Consider the following 23188-nt stretch of genomic DNA (forward strand, 5'->3'; position numbering starts at 1 on the left):
CCATCGTCGACTCGAAAGGTGAATACACTTATTTTCCACTGCTCGGATAAACCGTTGATTTCACTCACGACAGCAAGGAGGAACGTGTTTGTATGCTGCCTATTAAATACTGATACTAAACTGCCAACCACAAACTCAAAGATATGATGTATTAACGGACTATGTATAGACAACAACAAATAATCCATCGACTGAACAATTAACATAGTGTTGTTTGACATCAGTATTATAACTGGCTGTTGCATTCTGAGAAGGATGGAGAGGCTGATCCTGAAATGCTCTTTCTCTGTGGTGAAGATATTAGCGGAACAGATAAATGATCTGACAAGTTGTTAGAGATGTAAAACTCATCTTCACCCATGAAGAGGAGGTGGAGATTAGTGTTTAACGTCCCGTCGACAACGAGGTCATTATAGACGGAGCGCAAGCTCGATTAAGGGAAGGATGAGGAAGGAAATCGGCCGTGCCCTTTTAAAGGAACCATCCCGGCATTTGCCTGAATCGATTTAGGGAAATCATGGAAAACCTAAATTAGGATGGCCGGAGACGGGATTGAACCGTCGTCCTCCCGAATGAGAGTCCAGTGTGCTAACCACTGCGCCACCTCGCTCGGTCACCCATGAAGAGCGTTTGAATAAGAAATATTCCGGCGTAGACTACCTCAATGTAGTATCAACATCACTGAAGCAATAATAACATATCCGTAAACATGACATCACTACGGAAGGGAAGTGTAAGGGGGTACTGACCGATCGCCATGTCATTCTATGCTCATATGCGGCACTGGATGCGGGTATGGGGGGCATATCGTCGACACACTGTTCTCCTGACCCGAGGCCTGTTCGGATGGACATTTGTCGCCTTAGGATGTTTCTTATCAACCTACACCTTCTCTATGTCAATTTGTAGTGTAAATTACTTCTCTACCCAGTTGGATCCAGTCCTTTTTCATTACCTACGAGATCTAACCACTCTTCTGTTTTCTTCTTAACTATTTATCGTCAGCATTTCACCTGGATACAAGGCTACACTCCAGACACACACCACCAGAGAGAACTTCTTCACACTTAAGTTTTTTTATTAGAAAAACAATGTTTGCAATTACAGTTACCCATTTCGTATCCTCTCTACTTCGGCGCCGAGCGGTCTAGGGCGCTGCAGTCATGGACTGTGCGGCTGGTCCCGGCGGAGGTTCGAGTCCTCCCTCGGGCATGGGTGTGTGTGTGTTCGTCCTTAGGATAATTTAGGTTATGTAGTGTGTAATCTTAGGGACTGATGACCTTAGCAGTTAAGTCCCATAAGATTTCACACACATTTGAACATTTTTTTCTACTTCGGCCATCGTCAGTTCTTTTGCTACACAAATATCAAAACACATCTATTTCCTTCAGTGTCTCATTTCCTAAAATAATTCCCTCGGCATAGCCTGCGATTCGAATTCGATTAACCTCTATTACCGTTGTATTACAGTATACATTCCTTTCAGTCGCTCCTACGAGTGCTTTGCCGTCACTGACAGAATTACAGAGTCAGTACCAAATTTCAAAGCCTTTATTTCTTCTCCATGAACTTTGATCACCTTTCGATATCCCGTTGGTGTTATGATAGCAAAATATTCAGTTGTATTTAACTGTTTTCCTAATATTCTGGTAGTCCCCTCATAAGAGTGGTCACAGCTTTAGCACTGCACTGCACTCTCGTATTTCTTGCCGCACGGATAGGGTGACTTTGTTCAGGATTTATTAATACCGAAGGACTGCGCACAACCAGAGACTCTGCTAGCACTATCTGAACTGACGCCCGAGCAGGAAAAAGTCCGCCTGAAATGCTTGTCAGGATGTAGGCTGACAACCGGCGCGACTCAGACGTGACACTAAACCCGGAAGCGGCTAGCGTCTCTGCTAACAGCTGCAGACGGGTCCCCCGAAGCGGGAGGCTGACGGGGAGCGGAGAAAGAGAGAGAGAGAGAGAGAGAGAGAGAGAGAGAGAGAGAGACAGGGAGGGTGGGAGGGTCCGGTGTAATGCTCGCAGTGCAGGGGCGGCCTCTTGACGTGGCCGGCAGCCTGTTTGTGGGGGTTTTAATCCGGCGGCCTGTGCTCTCTGGGGCTCTTCGTGTGTGGGCCGCTGCCGCTGCCTCTGCGCGGGACGCGGGATTATGAGAGGCTGACGGGGCGACTCCGGCGCGCTTCTCAGGCTCTGGAGACCTGCCCTCCCGTTCTCATTGTGAGGGGCTCCGACGCCACGGCTACCGTTCACTGGCTGGACGCGCAGTGACAGCCTGACAGCTGAAGCCTAAGCCGGCCCGCAAATCGCGTTTCCTGACAACATCTCAATGTTGTCGCAAACAGCCGCCCGCGGACCATTGTTACTGTGCTGTTGGGAAGGAACAACTGGAACTTGTAATACAGTATTCTCTGTCCCAAACTAGATTACAGCTCGTGCGTTAGAACTGTCAATGGAGAGAGGATCTGATGGAATACCTACCGCAGGGAGGGTCACTGTGATCTTCCCTGACAGCCGCGCTAACGCCCCGTCCGAGATTTGGGGAGGCATGCGGGCCCCGGATCAAATCTACCCGGCGGATAAGCGACGAGGACCAGTTCCCCCCACCCCCCCCACCCCGTCCATGAATACCATAAGGCATAGTTATCGTCCAACATTTGTAAATATGTTAGGATGGTGCAAAAGTTCGTAGCGTTTTTGTCTTGTATGTTGGTGTTCCTGTTGCTGTGGGTTGTGTTGTTGTGGTGGTCTGCAGTCCAAAGACCGGTTTGATGCAGCTCTCCATGGTACTCTATCCTGCGCAAGTCTCTTCTTCTCCGAATAACTGCTGCAACCTAAATCCTTCTGCATCTGCTTACTGTATTCATCTCTTGGCCTCCCTCTACGTTTTTTTCCCTCCACGCTACCCTCCAATACTTTGGTGATTCTTATTGCCTCAGAACGTGTCCTACCTACCGATCTCTTCTTCTAGTCAAGTTGTGCCACAAATTCCTCCTCTCCCCAATTTTCTTCAGTATGTTATAGTACTTGTGTCGAGATGTGAGACACTTGCCCAGGACAGACAAGTGTAGAGTGCTGTCTCAAACCAGTCTTCAGACTGAAGGAAACAGCAAAAGCAATTTTCTGTTCCTTTATTTACGAACGTGTTCTTATGATGAAGACTGTGCAAACGTATAACGTTATCTTTTGTTTGTTTGTTTTTTTCTAGGTTGCTGTGGAGAAACTCTTCGCTCTAAAGGGACCGCCGAACATCTCTATCTCGGAACCCTCAGGCCATTTCGGTACGTATAGCACCGTATGGTCAGTAATTTATAAATAGAAATTGTGGTTGAAGTTGACGATACTTGGAAAACCAACCACCTGTTATCAGTGGTTTTGATGTCTGATGGTACATCCGGTTCTCCCGTTCTTCAAGATAGTGGTTGTGCAGTATTATGATTATGGGGATATCTGTGCGTAAGTGGTTGACATCACATCATGGTGGCCACCAGGACAGCTTCTATCTCTTTCACATCGACCTGGTAACAACGAAAAACATTAGAGATTTTTCTACAATATTCTCGAGCTTTTGCGAATACTCTGGAAAGTTAACGAATGATTTCGAATGTTATATAATGTGCTAGAATACTCTGGAATATTCGAGAATACAAACTGGAAACGAAACATATCGCATTGATTCACACTCCGGCAAAATCTTCTCCGCCGGTGAGCCGTGCACAGTAGTACCGAAAAGTGTATCCACCTATAGAGACAAACCAGGTAAACAGAAAATGGTTTCGTGGGCGAACAATTTTAGCAAAGAAAATGTCGTAGTTCAATAAACGAATCAGGAAGAAATTACACTGAAATCCATCATTGTCCAAGACGAAAGCATGAACGTTCCAAAAGAATTTCTTAATCGCTCGAGTATACTCTCGCAAAAAAAATGCTTCCGAACGACCTCACGGAAGCGTGAATATTAATCGGAAAAGAGAAAAGCAAGTCACTACGATTTCTCCTCATTTCAACTAATTTGCCATAAAGCTTTAAAAGGCTCCAATGTACATTAAGATTAGCGTACAATATGACTATCAATAAACCACAAGAGAAAACATTCCAATGTCAAGTAATTAATTTGAAAGATTGGTGTTTCTCGCACGGACAACTAAATGGCTCTGAGCACTATGGGACTTAACATCCATGGTCATCAGTCCCCTAGAACTTAGAACTACTTAAACCTAACTAACCTAAGGACATCACACAACACCCAGCCATCACGAGGCAGAGAAAATCCCTGACTCCGCCGGGAATCGAACCCGGGAACACGGGCGTGGGAAGCGAGAACGCTACCGCACGACCACGAGCTGCGGGCGCACGGACAACTGTATGTAGCATGTTCGCGTGCCGGGCCGCTACAAATCTTACTCGGTTTTGTACCCTAAATCTAAACATCAAATGTAGATTATGACAACATACTTTCTGTCCAATTTCACTTTTGCCAGCATTCTCAAAAATTTTAGAAAAGGTAACGTACAATCGGCTTTATAACCATCTTATCACAAATAACATACCGTCAAAGTCGCAGTTCGGATTTCTAAAGGGTTCTGATATTTAGAAGACAATATATACTTACAGTGAAAATGTACGTAATTCATTAGACAAAAAAATGCAGGCACCTTGTATATTTTGTGATCTGTGACTGTATAAATCAGAATGTCCTTTTAAGTAAATTAGAATATTATGATGTAATAGGATATGCTGCAAAATGGTTCAAATCTTTTATCTCTGGCAGGAAACTAAGGCTGTTATTAGGAAAGAAACATGTATTAAGCTATCACGCATCATCCAGCTCGGAACTATTTACATGTGGGGCCCCATAAGGTTCCATCTTACAGCCCTTACTTTTTCTTGTGTATATCAATGACCTTCCATCAGTAACATTACCAGATGCCAAGTTTGTTTTGTTTGACGATGATACAAACATTGCAATAAATAGCAAATCAAGTGTAGTCTTAGAAAGATCGGCCAATAAAATATTTGTGGACATTAATCACTGGTTCCTAGCCAATTCTCTGCCACTAAACTTTGAAAAAACATACTACATGCAGTTCAGAACTTGTAAGGGGTGTCCCACGTGTATATGCCTAACATACGATGACAAGCAGATAGAAGAAGTGGATATTGTTGAATTCTTGGGATTACAGCTTGATAATAAATCCAACTGGGAGGAGCACACCACAGAATTGCTCAAGCGTCTAAACAAATCTCTCTTTGCAATGTGAATTCTGTCAGACATAGGCGATATAAAAATGAGAAAGCTGGCATACTATGCTTACTGTCACTCCATAATGTCATATGGGATTATTTCTTGGGGTAATCCATCAAGCCAAGCTAAAGTTTTCCGGGCACAAAAACGTGCAATAAGAGTTGTATGTGATGTGAACTCAAGAACATCCTGCAGAGGCCTGTTTAGGGAACTAGGGATACTAACTACTGCTTCCCAATATATTTATTCCTTAATGAAATTTGTCATTAAAAATATATCACTTTTTCAAACCAACAGCTCAGTTTATGGAATCAAAACTAGAAATAAGAACAAACTTCACAAGGATTTAATGTCACTTACTCTTGTATAAAAATGTGTGCATTATTCAGGAACACACATTTCCAATAACATGCCAGCAGCCTTAAAAGGCTTAACAACCAATGAAATTCAGTTTAATTGAAGCCTAAAGGATTGCACTCCATTGATGAATTTCTCAATAGAACCAACTGGTATTGGATATATATACATATAACTTCTGCACTATTTCAGTGTAGTAACGTGTTCATTGTAATTATGTATTTTAGTAGTTCTATTATATGTTTATTAACTTACAAATTAAAAAAATTAATTTCAAATTCAATGCATTAATGCGATCTTAGTAAATTATTGTTGTAAAATAATCCTTTCATATGGTGTTCATTAAAAAAAAGTGACGATCATTCCACTTGGAACCTGTGGAAGGTGCATTAGCTTGTTTGTTTTAGTTGTAAATATTTGTCATGTATATTGTTTTCCTGACATGGTCTACATCCTGGAGGACCTCCTCACTACGAATCAATTGGAATGAATGTAAATCTAATCTAATCTTTGAATAACTTAGAGGCTAACCAAATGATATGTTTAATTGCTCTTTTTCCAAATCGGGATAAAAGTAAAGTGGGTCCTTTTAAGCTAGTGCGAAAATGATTAAACTTATACGTTATTCGATGATAATAATGAAACCGAGGAAATAAAACTAACACAATGTGCAAATATTCCTCATAACAAATTTCAATGCTTCCGTTATACTTTGGATGTCGTCGATGGGAAGCATATCGCTAATATGGCAGAAACCATATTTACGCAGCAGTATAGTTGGCGGATGGCTTTAGTTGGCGGTGCCATCACGGCACAGCCCGTGCCGCAGGGCGGAGAAGTGATTTGATTAAACAGCCACTGCCAGATAAACGCCAATTGACCCATCTAGGTCGTTGACATCACGCGCCCTCACGGTTATTTCTTGTTCTTCTTTGTGTCCGGTGACGTAACGTGTGTTAACCAGCGCTCCAGCCACTGACCTTCCGTGAAGAGCGCTTCACTCTTGAGCAGGGCAGCTCAGATTTTTTTTCGACGCTGAGTCTATACTTCCCAGTAGCTAAAATTATCCAATTGCTTGTATCCAGACCACTGTTTAAACACTTCCAGCAACTTTAAATGGTAATATTTGGAGTTTCTTAATAAACTGACAGAGAAAATCCAACACCAGGAAAGAGTTGTGCAACATAAACGAAAGTTGGAAGACGTGTTCCTCCGTCTCGGAGATGATGCGTATTTCAATGTCCCATCAGCCTCATAAGAGTGGAACTATGAGGATGGGAATGAGGTTGGGTTAAATACGCGCTGTAACGGTTGTGAGCGTTTCTTACCTTTGAGACTGGACGTGGTGAGTTGACGTTAGTCAAAAATGCCTTCAAGACGACAAAGACGCCATTTTCAAGACCTCACTGAGTTTGAACGAGATTGTGTAATAGGACCACGAGAAACTGGATGTTCCTTCCGAGATATTCCATGAAGACTTGGAGGGAAGGTAGTGACTGTACACTGTTGCTGGCGGCGGTGATAATGAGAGTCTACAGTCGCAAGAAGACTGGTCTCCGGATGACCACTTGGTACTATCGAGAGGGAAGAACGTCGTGTTCAGTTTGTGACCCTGGCGCATCGTACTGCTTCTGCAGCAGCAATTTGAGCAGCAGCTGGCACTACAGTGACACAACGAACTGTTACAAATCGGTTACTTCAAGTACAGCTTCGAGCCAGACGGCCTGTACCATGCATTCCACTGACCCCAAACCACCGCCATTTGCGACTTCAGTGGTTACAAGCGAGAGCTCATTGCACGGCAGGGTGGCGGCCTGTTGTGTTTTCTGATGAAACCTGATTCTGCCTCGGTGCCAGTGATTGCCGTGTGTTTTGTTGGTTAGAAGGAGGCCGCCTGAGGGTGTGTAACCAATCTGTCTGCGTGCTGGATATACTGGTCTATACCTGGAGTTATGTTTTGGGGTGCAAATTCGTATGACGCCAGAAACACATTCATGGTAATCCCAGACACAGTGACTTCAAGTCTATACGTCAGTCTAGTGATTCGACCTGTTGTGCTGCCATTCAAGAATTATCATTCCAGGGGATATTTTCCAACAGGATAACGCTCACCCACACACCGCTGTCATGACCCAACATGGTCTGTAGAGTATCGATATCGATATGTTGCCTTGGCCTCCTCGATCACCTGACCAGTCTCCAATCGAACGCGTGCGATACATCATCGGACGACAGCTCCAGCGTCATCCACAAATTGACCGACCAAGTGGACAAGCATCGAACTCCATCCCACAAACTCACATCCGACACCTGTAAAAACCAATGCATGCACGTTTCCATGCTTTCACGCAACAGTCTGGTAGCTACACCGGTTATTTATGTACCAGCATTTCACATTTGAAATGGCTTTTCTCGCGCTTGCACTAACCTGCGATCTTGTATTGTTAATCGCTTAATTATGTTACCTAGGCAAATGTGTTACCAAAATTTTATTCTTCTTCGTTGATCCATTATGGACCGTGGGACAACGGCTGGCATGTATTTCTTGATGCAATAATTTACCAACAGCCGTATGTATTGTAGAAATTTATTTTATGAACTGGCCACCATACATACGGCTGTTGGTAAATCACTGCATCACGAAATTTTATTAGTTTACGTCAATTACTTTTTGGTGTTGAGATTTTTTTTCTGTCAGTGTAACCAGCCCGCGATTCACCTGAATTGGTTGGAGGAATAGCATGTAAAACCTTTACTATAATACTGGGTGGTTATTTAAATTTTACCTCTTAATGTCCAAACGTTAAAGACGAGAGTATACACTCTGGAGCAACAAGTATCAGGAGGGACCTCTCCCTTGTCATTCTCAAAGGAACCATTCCGCCTCCCACTGCAGTCATTTTAGACAAATAATGGGAAATCTAAATTTGTACGGCTGGGAAGGGATTTGAAATTTTCTTCTCCCGAAAAAGAGTTACGTATGCTAATCTAGACGCCATTAGGCACCACAGGGGTAGCGCGCTGTAGAACTATGTGGTGCATGAGTTAAAAGATTCGAGTGTATCATTACTGTTCTATCAGGGACAGTTTTTTAGTGCGCATACAGATCAAATGGAAAAGTTAAATCACTTCATTGAATTAATATGATCCATGTTTCGTATATGACGACAGATAGAAAAGTAGCTTGAGGGCATTGTTGATCTTACAATCAAGCATTTTCATGATTTTTGAGTAAACATTGCGTGAAACATACCTCTGGAGCGTCTCCAGGCATGAACGCTATGAGTCACCACAACGTCAAGGTTGCAGAGTCATATAATATTGGGAGACATCTACACTGGAACTAGGCAAACACTGTACGGTGTGCGGTGCAGGTTACTTATGGTACTGCTGTAAATTCCTGCCTTCTCACTTGAATTCGCGAACTGATGAGTGCGACGAGCGGCCACCGATAAACCTCAGTACGAACTGCCAATACCTCTGGCTCTCCTGTGCAGGGTACTTAGAGAAATGTGTGTGGGAAGAGTTGTTATGCTTTCTGCCTCTTCTTGGAACGTACGCTCTCATAGTTTCAACAGTAATCCTCTCCGTGATTCATAACCCCTTTGATATAGCATCTGCCACTAGACTTCGTTGATCATCTCCGTAACGCCTTTACTTTCACTACACAAACCCGTGACGATAAGTCCTGCTCATCATTCACCCGAAAAAATGACATTTTGCCATTTGTGCAACCAGATTCGTCATTGAGTGCACCATCACAGGCGCTCCTGTCTGTGATGCAGCGTCAAGGGTAACCGCAGCCATGGTCTCCGAGCTGATAGTCCATACTGCTGCAAACGTCCTCGAACTGTTCGTGCAGATGGTTGTTGTCTTGCAAACGTCCCCATCTGTTGACTCAGGGACCGAGACGTGGCTGCACGATCCGTTACAGCCATGTGGATAAGATGCCTGTCATCTCGACTGCTAGTGATACGAGGCCGTTGCGATCCAGCACGGCGTTCCGTATTACCCTCCTGAATCCACCGATTCCATATTCTGCTAACAGTCATTGGATCTCTACCAACACGAGCAGCAATGTCGCGATACGATAAACCGCAATCGCGATAGGCTACAATCAGAACTTTATCAAAGTCGGAAATGTGATGGTACCCATTTCTCCTACTTTCACGAGGCATCACAACAACGTTTCACCAGGCAACGCCGGTCAACTGCTGTTTGTGTACGAGAAATCGGTTGGAAACTTTCCTCATGTCAGCACGTTGTAGGTGTCGCCACCTGCGCCAACCTTATGTGAACGCTGTGAAAAGCTAATCATTTGCATATCACAGCATCTTCTTCCTGTCGGTTAAATTTCGCGTCTGTAGCACGTTATCATCGTGGTGTAGCAATTTTAATGTCCAGTAGTGTATTTATACATCGCCAGACTAACTACCGACCAGACTGACTACTGACCCTTAACATAGACAAATGTAATGTATTGCGAATACATAGAAAGAAGGACTCTTCATTGTATCATTATACGATAGCGGAACAAACACTGGTAGCAGTTACTTCTGTAAAATATAGGGGAGTATGCGTACGGAACGATTTGAAGTGGAATGATCATATAAAATTAATTGCTGGTAAGGCAGGTACCAGGTTGAGATTCATTGGGAGAGTCCTTAGAAAATGTAGTCCATCAACAAAGGAGGTGGCTTACAAAGCACTCGTTCCACCTACACTCGAGTATTGCTCAGCAGTGTGGGATCCGTACCAGATCGGGATAACGGAGGAGATAGAGAAGATCCAAAGAAGAGCGGCGCGTTTCGTCACAGGGTTATTTGGTATCCGTGATAGCGTTACGGAGATGTTTAGCAAACTCATGTGGCAGACTCTGCAAGAGAGTTGCTCTGCATCGCGGTGTAGCTTGCTCGCTAGGTTTCGAGAGGGTGTGTTTCTGGATGAGGTATCGAATATACTGCTTCCCCCTACTTATACCTCCCAAGGAGATCACGAATGTAAAATTAGAGAGATTCGAGTGCGCACGGAGGCTTTCGGACAGTCGTCCTTCCCGCGAACCATACGCGACTGGAACAGGAAAGGGAGGTAATGACAGTGGCACAGTGGCACGTAAAGTAGCCTCCGCCACACACCGTTGGGTGGCTTGCGGAGTATAAATGTAGATGTGATGTAGATGTAGCTTGACTGCCGACTGGCAGGGGAATCTTGACTGTCAGCGGGTTATTACTTTAGTCGCCAAGCAGAGCCTGTGTCCCCACTGGGACGATCCCACGAGCAGACAGCGCTGAAGCCCGTTAGCCGTAGAAACTGGTCGAGTGAGTGACGGATCTGCATACAGGGGCAGCGGCGCCACGCCAGCAGGCGGAAGCGTGCCTCGGCGGCGGGGGCCAGGTCCCGCCTCCGCCGGAGGCAGCGCGTGTCGCGGTCCGCTGTGCAAGGTAGCTGCGCTGCCCCAGGCCGCCTGGAATGCGCACCCACCGGCGTTACGCAACGCAGCCCCGGTCAGCAGCTGCCGCCGAAACTGGAGCAGTCGGGCGCACGCCGGGCCGGCAGGCAGCCTCTTACTGTGCGCAGCCACGTGCTCTCACTGAACGCGCAGCACACACGCTGTCAGGATCTCGCCGACAACTTACGGGAGCGACAGGTAGAGGCCTGAAAATTTCGCGTAAACGATCCCGCGACACATAACGTCAAACTGGCGATTTCTAACGAGATAACGCAAAATCGGCGGTTTTTACGAAATGTCGGGGAAATTTATCATTTTCCCCTTTCCTGCGTAAAAATATTGCAGATCCCAAGCCAACAGTTTTCTAAAATATTGAAAATTTCAGCTTGGATTTTTACGGAATATTGATAACTATTTGCTTTCGGACCGCCTGACTACAACTGAATGAAACACAATATTCGTGCCATACGCGTTTCGCCTTTATCCACTGCAAGGTATCTTCAGTGTCCTGGAATACGTACATGTTTTTACTTTTTATTTAATTAAGTAGAATATTAAATATTGCTACGTCATAGAAAAAAAACACCAGAACTGTTTATAACCTGTAGGAACATTGCCCAAAATTTAAACTAAATAGTAAAAATATATACATATTCCAGGCCACTGAAGATGCATTGCAGAGAATAAAGGCGAAACGCCTATGCCACGAAAATTTTGTTTCGTTCAATTTTATTTAGAGGTGCAAAAGCAAATAATTAATTATTAATATACCGTAAAATTAAACGCAGCTGAGAAATATAGGGCTATAAAAGTTGAAGACGTTCAGTTTGGATGTTCATGAACCTCCTGCACACGGTTCACCCTGAAATTTACCTCAAAGTTATTTAATTTAGACCTGGGAATCGCAATCTGACACAAACAATAATGTTCCTGCGGGTACAGAACTCTCGTAAACCCGATAAAGAGGCTCTATTCGAAAGATAACCACAGCAAGCTGTTGTCGTGAATTAAGCCTTGTGCTGCATGAATTTCCTTGCTATTTCAACTGTGTGTGAATTCCTAAGGGACTAAACTGCTGAGGTCATCAGTCGCTAGACTTACACACTACTTAAACTAACTTAAACTACCTTATGCTAAGAGCAATACACACACCCATGCCCGAGGGAGGACTCGAACCTCCGGCGGGAGGGGCCGCGCAATCCGTGACATGGCGCCTCAAACCACGGGGCAACTCTGCGCGGCCCTTGCTGTTTGTAAACCATATTGCATGAAAGAACCTACTAATCTACGTGCTTCTGTGGTGGATAAAGTGAATGCCTACAAGGCAGCTCCTGCAACTGCATGTCTCAGAGAAACTGCAACACGTGGCCTTATCTCTGTGTGTCTATAAAAGACAACAGCAAAAGCGTTGCGGAGTTGAGATCAGAGGGCCACAAAAATAACATAATTTAAGTGAATGGGATACGTTTACGTGCTAGAATTATGAAGATGCATATGAGCAGGTGACGGACACATAGTCGGAATCGTAAACAACGGTTAGTAGGTAAACCAGCGAATTTACAAACCCCAAAAACGCTGAAAAAGCACTCTAATGGACAAAGTGATTCTATTGAATGAATTACCCCTCACAGGCGACTACAATACATCACATCAACACCACAACTTTATATCGATGAAAGAGAGAATTTGAAAATAACATTACAAAGCTCAGTACCGTAATTTTATGAGTGAGTGACAGATGTTACAAGTCACTTGTCTCTATCGATGCATGAACTAAACCCGGATACTGGCTTCAACGTGCTCTAGTGAAATCGAATGGGCCGCAAAAGACATCCAATTTCCCTCAGTAACACAAGTTGCGACATGTTCGCGAATTGAACAGTAACCCTAAAATAGAATAAATTTCCTTTACTTCACGTCTATGGTCACAAATTTTTTGCCATCAGATTACCGAATTCCGTGTGTAATGACCATCTTCAGATCTGTTTTATAAAAACATGTTCTAATATACTGGAGCCATAGTGACATCGTCAAACGCTAAACACAAAATCAGCGCCAGCTTTCTCAAATATATGTGTGTGTATATATATATATATATATATATATATATATATATATATATATATATATATAATAGTATATACAAGAGTCATCGTGACAGCAGCACTACTGTTCAAAACCATAGACGTGAATTAAAGGAAATTTATTCTCTTAGTAACATGAATGAAAACGTAACAAGAGAAGTTAGTCCGCTTTTACACAGCTTTGAACTATGTATTTAAGGGGCAGACAAATGAAAAAGAGGCACATGGGAAAAAGTAAGTAAACTGTTTACTGTTTCAAAAGTAATCCCCGTAATTGTTAATCCCATAAATATTAATACTCTGTAAGTAGGCTGTTGAGGTTTTCATGTTGGTAACGCCACGTAGCGCTCTGTATGAAAATCACTGACTGTGCTGTGTGCAATCTGTGGCTGGTTGGCATTGTTGGAATATTCGCTATTGTAGTGTTGGGCAGTTGGATGCGAACAGCGCGTCGCGTTGTGCAGTTGTGGGTGAGCCGTCCTCAGTGGTGGATGTGGGGAGAGAGATGGCAGAATTTTGAGAGCGGTCGATCTGGACGTGTGTCCATCAGAAAGAATAAATTTGTAATAGTGGGTATCATGAACTGATATACAGGGTGTTACAAAAAGGTACGGCCAAAGTTTCAGGAAACATTCCTCACACACAAAGAAAGAAAATATGTTATGTGGACATGTGCCCGGAAACGCTTACTTTCCATGTTAGAGCTCATTTTATTACTTCTCTTCAAATCACATTAATCATGGAATGGAAACACACAGCAACAGAACGTAGCAGCACGACTTCAAACACTTTGTTACAGAAAATGTTCAAAATGTCCTCCGTTAGCGAGGATACATGCATCCACCCTCCGTCGCATGGAATCCCTGATGCGCTGATACAGCCCTGGAGAATGGCGTATTTTGTATCACAGCCGTCTACAATACGAGCACGAAGAGTCTCTACATTTGGTACCGGGGTTGCGTAGACAAGAGCTTTCAAAGGCGCCCATAAATGAAAGTCAAGAGGGTTGAGGTCTGGAGAGCGTGGAGGCCATGGAATTGGTCCGCCTCTACCAATCCATCGGTCACCGAATCTGTTGTTGAGAAGCGTACGAACACTTCGACTGAAATGTGCAGGAGCTCCATCGTACATGAACCACATGTTGTGTCGTACTTGTAAAGGCACATGTTCTAGCAGCACAGATAGAGTATCCCGTATGAAAACATGATAACGTGGTCCATTGAGCGTAGGTGGAAGAACATGGGGCTCAGTCAAGACATCACCAACAATGCCTGCCCAAACGTTCACAGAAAATCTGTGTTAATGACGTGATTGCACAATTGCGTGCGGATTCTCGTCAGCTCACACACGTTGATTGTGAAACTTTACAATTTGATCACGTTGGAATGAAGCCTCATCCGTAAAGAGAACATTTGCACTGAAATGAGGATTGACACATTGTTGGATGAACCATTCGCAGAAGTGTACCCGTGGAGGCTAATCCGCTGCTGATAGTGCCTGCACACGCTGTACATGGTACGGAAACAACTGGTTCTCCTGTAGCACTCTCCATACAGTGATGCGGTCAACGTTACCTTGTACAGCAGCAACTTCTCTGACGCTGACATTAGGGTTATCGTCAACTGCACGAAGAACTACCTCGTCCATTGCAGGTGTCCTCGTCGTTCTAAATCTTCCCCAGTCGCGAGTCATAGACTGGAATGTTCCGTGCTCCCTAAGACGTCGATCAATTGCTTCGAACGTCTTCCTGTCGGGACACCTTCGTTCTGGAAATCTGTCTCGATACAAACGTACCGCGCCACGGCTATTGCCCCGTGCTAATCAATTCATCAAATGGGCATCTGCCAACTCCGCATTTGTAAACATTGCACTGACTGCAAAACCACGTTTGTGATGAACACTAACCTGTTGATGCTACGTACTGATGTGCTTGATGCTAGTACTGTAGAGCAATGAGTCGCATGTCAAGACAAGCACCGAAGTCAACATTACCTTCCTTCAATTGGGCCAACTGGCGGTGAATCGAGGAAGTACAGTACATACTGACGAAACTAAAATGAGCTCTTACATGGAAATTAAGGGTTTCCGGACACATTTCCACATAACATCTTTTCTTTATTTGTGTGTGAGGAATGTTTCCTGAAAGTTTGGCCGTACGTATTTGTAACACCCTGTATATATATGATGACTTTTGAACATTATTAAGGTAAATACATTGTTTGTTCTCTTTCAAAATCTTTCATTTGCTAACTATGCCTATCAGTAGTTAGTGCCTTCAGTAGTTAGAATCTTTTATTTAGCTGACGGTATTGGCGCTCGCTGTATTGCATTAGTTCGAGTAACGAAGATTTTTGTGAGGTAAGTGATTCATGATTGATATAGGTTGTTGTTAGTCAGGGCCATTCTTTTGTAGGGATTATTGAAAGATTGCGTTGCGCTAAAAATATAGTGTGTCAGTTTAATGTTTATCAGAATAAGTAAAGAGAGAAATGTCTGAGTACATTCAGTTTTGCTCAGCTGTTTGAAATTTAAATAACGTAGAGGTTTTCCAGCACTGTCATTTATAAAGTTTTTTCTAAGGGGACGTTACAACTTACATCCCATTGTGAGACAAGGCGTCCATTGCCCTCATGAAAAAATGTTGGCAGTTGGCTACGGAACCCTAAGTTTGCCAATTCGTGCACCAGTTCGTCCGATGCAAATAGACGCCCGCGGATGTCTGTCTTCAGGGCTACAAAAATTAGGAAATCGCATGGGGAGAGGTCGGAATGCATGAGAATGTGTAAGATCTTCCCAGCGAAACTCCTGCAGTTTAGTCGAAACAATCATTGTAACATGTGGATGGGCCAACGTCTCAGTGGAATAGATATATTAACAGTTACTGGTGATTACTTCCGAACTGCCGGCCGGCGGTTCCAAGCGTTACAGTTTGGAACCGCGCGACCGCTACGGTCGCAGGTTCGAATCCTGCCTCGGGCATGGATGTGTGTGATGTCCTTAGATTAGTTAGGTTTAAGTAGTTATAAGTTCTGGGGACTGATGACCTCAGAAGTTAAGTCCCATAGTGCTCAGAGCCATTTGAACCATTTTGAACTTGCGAACTAATAAACAGTATACTTACTTTTTCCTTTTGTCTCTTTTTTATTTGTCTGCCCCTTATAAAATCGAACAACGTAAATGAAACATGAATGCATGAATGAAGCTCCGTCCTCACCATATCCTGTGATACAACAGGCTGAATACGCCCATCCCGAAACACACAAGACAGTCGTCTATTTTATGTGCATCCGACGAACCGAGGAAGAGGCACGGTCAAGAACAAAGCTTTTTTCTACCAGACGACATTCTGTAAGACAATTTTTAGATGCCCGCGTCCTGATTGGCCGTCACTGGTCGAAGTTTCGCGAGCGACTAAAGAAAACTAGGCGGTGCTTTGCGAAGACACGCCTCACTAGCAGACGACTTCGCCAGCGATCGATATTCTCTGATGATCAAGTGACTCGCGTTTGGTGACGGATGCAATAACATAAAAGGCGTGCTAGACAGCTGTGTTTCAATAGTTACTTAATGTCAAAACTGGACCTATTTTCTGTTTCAAGGTACAAGATAGTGCATAACCGACGAAGCATGGCTTCACCGTCTACACTTTATACAACTAGTTTTAAAAATATATAGAATTTTACTCACCATAAAATTTCCTAACTGAGGAATTAACAGTATCTACCAAAGAGCTGTAATACGTTACACAACAGTCAATTGTGCTCAACGAAAATATAACACTTACAGATGCTGTACAAAAAGCAATATCATGTATCACAACATCAAAAACAGTGCAAAATACCATGAACTGCTTATGGCGATTTCGGGCATTCATTCATGTTATGTTAAACGGGGCATTAAATTGAAACATTGACTAGAAAATATCATGTGTCCCTAGGTACAGCATCCTCAAGGCAAAACACTCTTCGCTACAAAATTTGTTTGAAATTGTTCCGATTGTTCTTGAGTTAACCCTCGATGTCATCCTTTTTTGGTGGCTACCTGTTTGGGAGATGGGTGGTTGTTATGCACACAGCGCTTCTTTTCATATTGTTAGTGGTATATACGTATATTAAGTTTGGTTGAAATCGATCCAGTGCTTAAGCAGGAGATGTGGAACGTACCACGTAGATATGTAGATCATTAGAGTCAAAGCAGAAGCTGTCGTATGGTATTCAAAGGAACTATCTCGTCGGTTGCCTTATGCAGTTCAAGAAAATTGGGACAAACGTAAGTCATTATTGTAGAACGTGGATTTGAATACTGCTCCTCCCGGAAGCGAGTTCAGTATCTTAATCACTGTGACAAATAGCTCGTTATTGGATAACACGGATGGTGTTGGGTGAAGTGGAGAGCTCAGACAACTTCCTGTATGTCTGAAACGTTCCCGTCTTCAGGAAGACATTGAAGGAGGTCGACAATCGACTCGGGTGTTCTTGTGGTATGTGCTTCGTCAGATGGCTCTTCAACGGGACGGTAGCAGGACATTCCTGTGTCTTATATTGTGAGTCAGCAAATGAGATCAAATTACCTCGCTACTAGAGGAACAGTGGCCTATGATTCATTCTTTTAGGTCAAACATGAATATTCAAACTGATTATATGAACTATGGAATAAAATAAAATAACTTAAACCGTACATTAAGTATTGTGAATAGAAATGCCGTGCAGGATTATTCTCCTAAGCGACCAAATCACACGCATTAAATGCCGATGTGCGTCGGATTTCCATAACATCGCCAGATGGTGCCACTACATCAGAAAGCCGAGGGAATACAAAATTGGAAGTACACAGGAAATCAGCGGAGGTGTGAAGGTGTCTTTAGATCACACAGACGCGATAAGGATGAGCAAGAGTGATACTAAACAATCTTGGTCTTCTTTTGCTTATGCCTTTGTCCCGTAGTTTTCGAAGGTCGCCATTGTTATCATCGGATTTGGCAAAATTAAGAGGCGGCTGGATGCCCTTCCTGTTGCCACCCCAATGGATGAGATGATGATGATAACAACACAACACCCAGTCTCTGAGCGGAGAAAATCTCCGACCCAGCCGGGAATCGAACCCGGGTCTCTTTCCACGACAGTCCGTCGCGCTGACCACTCAGCTATCGGGGCAGACAAGAGTGATACTAAACAACCACCTCGTAAAATACTGTTTTAGCAGTTAATAAATATTTATTATCAAGAACACTGTGAATGTTCACTTGGATCGACGCAGATAAGTTCTGAGTTTTAATCAACCGTATACCGTATCACTTCTCTCAAGAAATCGTTCCATTTCCTTCGGAAATGTTGGAGAAGAGAGATTTTCATGCGAATGATAGTTTTAATGTTTAGAATGATGCGGAGCTCTTTGCAGAACAGTGGCTGTATCATTGAATTCAAATTGTTTTGATTGATTTTACTAGTTTCTTTTTCTTCCGGTGACACGATAGGGTCTATTGAAAATCGTTATATTCCAAGCGACTTTGTTTAAGGAATTGTAAGGTGCACGGTTTTGAGAAGTCAATATGGACTGATACTGCCTTCGGTTATCTACACACGCACACAGTTTCTGCTAAAGGGAACAATGTAAAAATAGACTTCTAACGTCAGGTTCGTTTCTCTTCCACAAGTAGCAACTGTAGAGTGAATGCATCTTTATTCACTTCACATTGCCCTGTTTCCGCTGACACTGTTTCGTGTAGACACACATAAGCTCAGTAACCAGGATCGTGGGTCTCGTCCAATTATCTTAACGTTATCCTTTGTCCTTCAGTGACTTTCGTTTCCTAACTATCTGTTACTAGCCGATTTTTTCCATACACTCATTATTCTGGCTTAGCAGCACTCGCAGTGACCCTACATAAGCGTGGTAGAGCTTCAGGTGCAACTACGAATGCACCAGCTGTACGGACACAGAACACTTGCTCTCTTTAGAAGTCTCTAAGGTTCCACACGGCAGCGCACAGGCACATCTTGGTGATGGCCGTCTGTGGTAGATGTTGTAAGAAAGTATGACAATGAGAAACAACGTCAGTGCGTTACAGATAAGGCAGAAACTGAATCTCACTGATCAGGTATTTATGTCGAATTGTTCATTTTGTTTTTCAGTCTGTTGTTACGACAGAACCACTTACTTTTTGACTTGGCCAGAGGGAATGGAATGCAGCCAGGAACAAAACAAATGTGCCTAACGTAGTATGTGACTGAACTATACGGCACTGATTCAAAAAGTTGCGTTTCGACTCTATTATTGCGTCCATGGTAATTCGCGTCGGTATTGAACTGCGGTCAGTACTAGAGTACAACATTCGCTGTAAACATACGTGGAAATTTTGGCGTGCGTTACACATCTGATGCACTGGACATTTTCATGCGTCCCACCACAAAGCTGCTGAGATCCTTTATTATGCTTCATCTGGTCTCTACAATTTATGTCATCATCTGACATACTTCAGAATTAAAATGGTGTATACGGCATTGCAATTTGTACAAAAGCCAGATGACAGTCATAACAGTTGAGGGGCACGAAAAGGAAGCAATGGTTGAGTAGAGAGTGAGACAGGGTTGTAGCCTATCCCCGATCTTATTCAGTCCGTATATTGAGCAAGCAGTAAAGAAAACAAAAGAGAAATTGGGTTTAGAAATTAAAGTCCAGGGAGAAGAAATAAAAACTTTAAGCTTTGCCGTTGACATTGTAATTCTGTCAGAGACAGCTAAGGACTTGGAAGAGCAGCTGGACAGAATGGACAGTGTCTTGAAAAGAGGATATAAGATGAGCAACAACAAAAACAAAACTAAGATAATGGAATGCAGTAGAATTGAATCAGGTGATGCTGAGGCAATTAGATTAGTAAACGAGACACTTAAAGTAGTAGATGAGTTTTGCTATCTGGGAAGCAAAATAACTGTTGATGCTGGAAGTAGGAAGGATATAAAATGTAGACTGGCAATGACAAAAAAAGTGTTTCTGAAGAAGAGAAATTTATTAATATAGAGTATAGATGTGTCAGGAAGCCCTTTCTGAAAGTATAGCTGTGGAATTTAGCCATGTATGGAAGTAAAACATGGACAACAAACAGTTCAGACAAGAAGAGAATAGAAGCCTTTGAAATATGGTGCTGCAGAAGAATGCTCAAGATTGGATGGGTAGATCATGTTGAAAGGTGGCATGAGCCCCCTCTCGTATTTCTATCTTACTCTGAGTAATTCGATTTTCCTCTCTAATTGCATGCGGTGAAAAGTCGCTATTCCTTCGGACTTCCCACGTAGCGTCTCTCGTCACCCGGGTGGTCCGGTGACAGGCGGGTTCTGCTGATCTTGAAAGAGTTAAGCCGACGGGTGTGAGTGAGTCGAGTGGATGCTTTCCAGACGCCGACATTGTTATAAGAGCGGGGTCGACACGCCCACAGGGGCCTGACGGAGCGGCTGGGCTAGAGATTCCATTACTTAGCTGAAACTTAGTGAAAACAATTTCTGGCGGGCTACCAGCAAGGCGTGAGAATGACTTGTATTGCAGGCAGTCTTGGTGGACAAACGCACGCGTTTTCTGCAAAATCATAACTGTGATTGACTTGCTCAGGGGATAGCTCCGTGACGTTGCCAAATCGGCGCAGAAATTGGCGGCAAGTATCTCCATTGGTGGAATAGTAGTGCGTCAGCAATAGAGTGGAATTTTCCGCCGGTTTTCGAGTTTCTGATTGCAACGTTTAACCACGACCACTGCCGTGGGGGCGGAAATGTTCTGTGTTCGGCTTGTACGGGTGCTCTTGAGAGGGTCGGCTCTCGCCTTTCGGTCGGAGTAGGTTACAAGACTGAGCTCTCGCTGCTCTGGACAGTCTTCCTTCCGTTGGCTGTCTAATATACTTTCATTTACTTCTAACTGTTTGACGAAGTTGCTGAAGTTTCGACTTCAACGTAACTTTCCGAGTCCAGTTGGCAATTGAGCGTTCTGCATACAAGCGTCCTATGTTGTCCATCTTGAGCAGTTTTGGCTAAAGTTGACTGTATCGGAGTTACTGTGTGACTTCGCTTGCTAAAATCAACAGCTGTACCGTCAGTGATTGTGTGGTGGGTCTTCTTCATCTCCCTCAGAGGCGCATTTGTATTGATAGGAAGTCTTTGGTCTGGAACAACCAGACCAGGAGAATTTGTTTCGGGCTATATTCGCGACATTGTCATCACCACGACTGGACGTCGAAGCAACCAGCTATTGCTTCCAGTACGCCAGATCGTGTCCGTGCAGTTACGGAGACAGCTTGGTAATGTATGTCCGCAGCACTGGCAGATTAGGAAATTTTGCTCTGTGATAATCAGAGCTCAACAGAGCGCGTCTGTTCCCGTCTTTTCTTCCGTGGTTCTGTCTTGGGTGTTCATTGTCTGAGTTCTCACTATGGTAACAGCAATTAATGTTGGGTTGGCTGGGTGTTTCTCTTAAGATTTGAGTTGCAAGGAATTGGCTCCACATACCACTTGGTCATAAACGTCACAAGCTAGTTTACGGACAACTTCACCTTCACAGCATTTATTTGAGTATCCGATTTGACATATTGTAAATGTTTCATGTGTTGTGTTTATTATTTTGAATTTAGTCATAATAAATCAGATTGTTATTTTGGACAGAACTTTCATTCTGTAGATCGGTAGAGCAACCCTTTCATTTCTCACCACGTTAATGAAACTTATTTATCAAATTAATTTCTATCAAGCTAAATTATTGCAGGTGCCAAACTCTTTTCTACTCCACTTACAGTGTCGATTATAGTCATTTCGCGTTTCTTCTTAATCCATGTGCAACAGCAAAAGTCGGAGTTAGAAAAGGGGGGAGGGGGGCTTAGAGCATCATTTCCATATGAAGATTCTAGAAGAATTTAGTGTTAAATACACTGCTAGCCCCGGCACCTCGCAACGTAACTAATGACAGTTAGTGAATAGAATTGGGGGAAAGAGAAATTTATGGCACAACCTGAGTAGAAGAAGGAATGTTGGTAGGACATGTTCTAAGGCTTCAAGGGATCACCAATTTAGCACTGGATGGAAGCGTGGGGGGAGGGGGAGGTAAAAACAGCAGAGGGAGGCCAAGTTATGAATACAGTAAGCAGATTCAGAAGGATGTGGGCTGCACTAGTTACTCGGAGATGAAGAGACTTGAACAGGATAAAATAGCGAGGAGAGCTGCATTAAATAAGTCTTTGGACTGAAGACCACAACGACATGTCAATGAGTAATAAAAATTTTTGCGTCTTTTGAGTGGCACACATAGAAATGCACTTCATGAGAGCTGCTAGAGCACGACCTAAAGAAGATTTTATGATGTCGTGGATCTGAGCAGCGCTTTCCCATAAGCTCGCCCAGCACGCTTGAGGCCTTCACCGGAAACATGTCCTTTTGTGAGCTCGTGGAGCGGATGCACAACGATTTAACATGCGTCTGAAATGACATATCAGTTTCCACTAATCTGTGCAGAGACCTCTTGCTGGAAACACTGCAAAGTACAGACTAGAACGGAGTTCTCACGCAAGGAGAACATTGCGACTGTCAGGTGCTGCTCTGCTCGTATTATTCGTTTTTTGTTGCTAAAAGCAGGTGGAATAATAAATGCTGAGCAATACTATATCTTGCAGTACGTAATTAAATTATGAATAACGAGTTATCAGCCCAAACTAGAAGATTTTAGGGCTTTACAAGAGCATGAAAGTCTTACATAGCGAGAGGTATAATGTAGAAATTTATCAACATATACGTGAGTCTCTATCACACTTTGATTACCGACAACACTTGCTAATGACCACCGCTATTTAGGTGGGCGTGAATTTGTAACTCCAGTGGTTTCTTGAACTGCTGCTCCTCTTTTCGTAGTTTTATTTCTTAATTTTTTTTTTATTTGAGCTTATTGTTATTGTAACCTTCAGATCCGAAACTAGTTTTTTTTTTGCACCTTTTCAGTATCGTTTACCCGATGCCGATCAATTTCGAAAAATTATTCAGTGCTTTAATTTTTTACTGATGTTAATTATAATGTTAGTTTTTC

General features: G+C 43.3%; 1 long non-coding RNA gene across 1 annotated transcript in view; it reads left to right on the top strand.

Moving 5' to 3' along the window:
* The window catches only part of LOC126179974 (uncharacterized), a 584069-nt gene that overhangs the window by 148105 nt on the left and 412776 nt on the right, over window positions 1-23188 (top strand). The window contains exon 2 of the long non-coding RNA XR_007536685.1: window positions 3212-3284. This is a non-coding gene — a long non-coding RNA (uncharacterized LOC126179974). The remainder of the gene's footprint in view (window positions 1-3211; window positions 3285-23188) is intronic.

The sequence above is a fragment of the Schistocerca cancellata genome, chromosome 1 (assembly GCF_023864275.1).
Source record: "Schistocerca cancellata isolate TAMUIC-IGC-003103 chromosome 1, iqSchCanc2.1, whole genome shotgun sequence".
NCBI classification, from domain to species: Eukaryota; Metazoa; Arthropoda; class Insecta; order Orthoptera; family Acrididae; genus Schistocerca; species Schistocerca cancellata.